This window comes from Schistocerca gregaria, unplaced genomic scaffold (assembly GCF_023897955.1).
Source record: "Schistocerca gregaria isolate iqSchGreg1 unplaced genomic scaffold, iqSchGreg1.2 ptg000387l, whole genome shotgun sequence".
Lineage (NCBI taxonomy): Eukaryota > Metazoa > Arthropoda > Insecta > Orthoptera > Acrididae > Schistocerca > Schistocerca gregaria.
In genome coordinates, this window is record NW_026061829.1 from 504211 (window position 1) to 509192 (window position 4982).

The 4982-nt window shown below is 41.0% G+C and overlaps 1 non-coding gene across 1 annotated transcript; it reads left to right on the plus strand.

The window, feature by feature from the left end:
• Nucleotides 1–4691: 4691 nt before the first annotated feature.
• Nucleotides 4692–4766, plus strand: Trnat-ugu (transfer RNA threonine (anticodon UGU)). Its single transcript has one exon. It is a non-coding gene; the product is annotated as a tRNA-Thr (tRNA).
• Nucleotides 4767–4982: the final 216 nt, after the last annotated feature.

Consider the following 4982-nt stretch of genomic DNA (forward strand, 5'->3'; position numbering starts at 1 on the left):
TCCCACGCTGCTAAATGTAGGTCGTCGGCAAAATATGACTGCAGTGGAACAAGGGCGTCTGCAGAAATTTCCCCAGGAGGTGGTGGTGGCATTGTTAGTGGTGTGCTTGTGTGTGTGTGTGTGTGTGTGTGTGTGTGTGTGTGTGTGTGTGTGTGTGCGTGTGTGTGTGTGTGTGTGGAGGCCATTACTATGAAATTCACACAGTCCAGACCGCCAAGGAAAATAAACCTTGAGATTTGGAAAGGTTGTTGATCTTATACCGCTTATACTGCATATTTCGAAATTCCACCTCTAAGGGGGATACACAGGAAATGAAAGGATTTTTGAAACATGTAGCTATTAAGGTAATTTTGAAGCTAGGCAGACGAAAATTTGTATCTGGTTTCTAGGTCAGAAATAAAGAAATATGTGTTCCAGTATTATTGGGAATTTAACCTCTATGAGGTGAAATAGTAGGTGAACATTTTATCTTGAGATAAAAAATTATGGAAGGACAATGGAAGTATTTTTAAGGCTATATCTACGAAAATTGGTATTTGACTTCAAGGTTACAAATAAGAAAATACGTATTTTCGTGTTTTTGGAAGTTCAACCCCTAAGGGGATGAAATAGAGTGAGCTGGTGCGTTTCTGGCGCCAGTTTCCGTCGATCGATGTTTCGATCTTTGAGTCGCGGTGCAGAGGACACTGCTCGCTAACCGACTGTAGTAGTTCTCTGTGCGGCCCAACATCGGGCTTACCGCGCTTACACTGGACACAGTTGCCAACAAATCGCATGCCATCGCCATATAGGTTGGGCCAAAACATGTGTTCCCGAATTCTGTTCAAGGTCTTGTAGAACCCCAAATGATCCCCTACCGCCGAATCGTGGAAATATCTGAGTGCCATGCTAACTCGTTCCTGTGGAATACAGACCTTCCCTTCACCACGGTTGTCTTCCCCTTTACACAAGACACCCCCCGCCCACCCCACCCCCCGAAGACCTCGCCATCCGCCAACTGCTGCCGAATCGGTCCCCACCCGGGGTCCTCGGCCTGTTTGCTGGCTAAGTCGCAGAAGAAGCCGGGTGTCTCGGAGAGAAGGAAATTGACCCCCAGATCCGGCTCCACGTGGCCCTTGCCTTCCCCAGACTCTGCCGCGAACATACGGATAAGAGCGTCGCCAATTCATTGTCTCTGCCACTAATATGGCGAACCTGGAGATAAGTCTCGTCATCTTAACTTCGGTATGATTTTTAGCGATCTTATTAATCAAAGTTTAAGGGCTGGCACTGGCCAAGTAACTCACGGAGGCTCATTGGTTTCAGTCCAGTTGTATTGCTCACCTGTTCTCCAGATAGGGTTGTGTAGTTTATGTCTCAGAAAATTGTCTGCTCTTGATGTGTGTTGTGTTAGAGATAACTGGCAGCGGTCGACGCTAGCATACTGGGAGCAGAGCACCACGGCGGCAGAGAGATATTTGAGGCCATGTCCTCTCCTTTACATCTTGGGTTATGTTGTCACTTTTGCGTGATTCCATCTTTCCGGTGCTGAACTATAGCATCCAAAGTTCAATTGCATTGCCATGTTGAGTATATTTCTATGTCATTCTCTGCCTCGTGGATCTCTTGTATTGATTTGAATCCTTGGTCTGCTCGCGTCTATCGCCAATTCACACGAAATATTGAAGCAACCTTATTTTAAGGGTATTGTCATATAGTCATGTTCTAGTTGTAATCATTCTAAGAATATTGTTGATTAATCAACTGAGTAAGTAAATTTGAAGGTCCGTTTAGTCAAAATTAAAGGCCCCCTTAATTGTTTTAGTCATTTTTATACAGTTTTGTTTAGGAAAGTTGGCAAGCCGAACGTTAAATATCTGTATTCTTACGCTTAATCTTTTTCTCCCCTGATTGCAAGTAGTGAGAGTTCTGCTATGAATTTTATGGACATTTGTGCTATTTAAGTAAAGCTTTACCTAAGTATATATACCTAGTCATATTCAAATTTCAAGTTTTATGGGTCTCGTTCCACTTAACGAAATTTATTTATTATTTGTCCAACTGATCTGGCCTTGTGATTTTATAATGCTTTTGATTGTAATAAAATATGTAGCAACTACAACGGATTACTATTGTGATTTTGGTGTGTCACTACCATACCCCATATCACAGAGGATGAAATGTTTCATGAAATATATGAAAACATGTTTTTGATACATTGAACGATTAAGAGGGTGGAATATAGGATGTAATGTTTTATGAAAGTATTTCAGTGCGAAAGAGTTTTTAAAGCGAAATCTATGAATATTGTGTTATTGAAAACTACGTGTTTCACTGTTTTTGGAACTACAACCTCCAAGAAGGTGCAATAGGGGCACAGGTTTCACTGACCCATAGCCTTCCAGCCCAACCTGCAAAGTATACGGACTTGAAATTTGATGAAGGTGTAAATCTTACGCTGAAAGCATCATTTAAGAAGAGATTGTTCGAAATTTCACTCCTATGGGGGTGAAACATGGGTTGAAAGTCTTTTTTTTTTTAAATATGTCCCTATGTCCCTATTGAAGCTATAACTACAAAACTACGAAAATTGACATTTGGTGTCTCAGTCAGATACAAAAAAGAAACAGGTTTTTAGCATTTTCCGAAATTCTTCCATTGGGGGATAAAATAATTAGTGAAGGTTTTTTGAAAATAAATCATTATTAAAGAACTACTGAAGCATTTTTATAGCTACATCTATGAAAATAGGTATTTGACATCTCGGTTGGATGTAAAAAAAATGTGTTTCGTTGCTTTTGGAAATTTAACTCACTAATAGAGTGAATAAGGGATGTAATGTTTTATGAAATATTTCACTATGAAAGCATTTTTAGAATTAAATGGATGAAGATTTGAATTTGGCTCCTCGGCTCTAAATAGAAGAATACGTGTTTAATTGTTTTTGAAAACCCAACCCCTAAAGGGTGTGAGATGTTTCAGAAAATGGTTCATTATGAAAGGATTGCTAAATATATCTGACAATTCGTATTCGGCTAATATGTTACAATTTTTAAAAACTACGTGTTTTTCTGGTTTTGGAACTTCGAGCATAAGGGGATGAAAATTTTAATGAAATATTTATTGCGTTATATTAAAATATTTTAAATCTGCATCTATGAAAACCGGTATTTCACTTCTCAATTAGATATAAAGAAATATGCGTTAGGGAATGAAAGACTGTACGGAGATATCACCACAAGAATACAAACGGCTTGATTAACAAAAACCTTGGACTCCAGCTGTCAGCATTGCTTTTTGATCATTCAGTAAAAGACCATGCTTCAACGGCGCTAAGTTTAGAAAGTTTAGAAAGTGTTGCAGTTTATAAAAGACATAAAAAAACGATTAAAGAAAAAAATTCTTTGCAGACCATGAACGGTCTACGCAAGTAAAGAAGCGGATGATAAGCTAGCTCTTTATGCAAATGAGTTGGTCAGTTTAAGTTCCGAGACATGTCATGCAGCAGGAACGGAATCCTATAGTTGCTACGATTGGCTAAAGGAAAAGTTTTGCAGAATCACTCGAAATCACTTCTGCAAGTGGCTAAGAATCTCGTAATGAATAAAAATTCTGTACTGAGAATTCCAAGGTGGGAGATGCAAGATTCCTCCCCCCCCCCCCCTTCCCCCTCCTCACAATGCTATCCTTCTTTACCTACAGCAAAAAATAAATTAATTAATTAATAAATAAAACTAGTGAAATTTCTACTGTGAAACTATTTGCATACAAGAGAACGGCCCTTGAAATTTAACTCTTCAATGTTTTAAGCCCTGCTCATTCCGGATATTGATTAGAAAGTGTTAATCCACATGTGAAACCTGAGTATATAATCCCTGTGACATTTGATCAACGGTGTTCCATAAGGACAGGTTCTCATTCAAAACGTTCGAAAATTCAATTTCTTTGTAGTTGCATTTTTTAAAGGTGTACTTGTCTAGACTCTTGGAACAGAAAGTTTTTTTTTTTTAATCCGTGCTTTACAAAAGTTTCTACAGTCCATTGTTTGAAGCAGTGTCACGGCTGCCATGAGCCGCGCGGGGTACCCGCCATGTGTCCAACGCCTTGTCACGGTTCGCGCGGCTCCCCCTGTTGGAGGTTCGAGTCCTCCCTCGGGCATGGTTGTGTGTGTGTTGTCCTTAGCATAAGTTACTGTAAGTAGTGTGTAAACATAGGGACTGATGGTTCAAATGGCTCTGAGCACTTTGGGACTTAACATCTGAGGTCATCAGTTTCCTAGAACTTAGAACGACTTAAACCTAACTAAATTAAGGACATCACACACACCCATGCTCGAGGCAGGATTTGAACCTGCGACCGTAGCGGTCGCGTGGCTCCCGACTGAAGCGCCTACAACCGCTCGGCCACATCGGCCGGTCTATCATGTATTCTAGAAGAGTTACAAGGTCGTCAGTGGCGCATGTTCTTTCGAGAGCAGTTACTATCTTCATATCTATGGTTAAACGTTACCCAGCCATTGACCTTCGTCTGTGCGAATGCGCAGAGGTTGCCGGAACTCTTACGGGAATCGTCACCTTAGTGTGAGCCAGTAATGAGTGGATGGACAAATACCTATTAAGTACATTACGTATGCGGATTGTGGACGGTTGGGGATGTGAGTCTCACGGGAAGCGTGCGAGGGATAAATTCCTGCAGTCGTGCTGTTCATGTGTGCCCTCGATGGCTCAGATGGATTGAGCTTCTGCCTTGTAAGCAGGAGATTCTGGGTTCGAGTCCCAGTAGGGGCACACTTTTCAGCTGTCCCCATCGAAGTATATCAACAACACCTGTCGGCAGCTGAGGGTTTCAATTAATTATCAGTTGTGAAGGTGATTCGATGAACCCTTTGCCAGGCACTTAAATGTGTTTTGCAGGGTATCCATATAGATGTAGATGATAACTCGTCCCGTGTCGCACGTGCTCAAAATGATTCATACTGCAGAATGCATGCAAACATACTCACC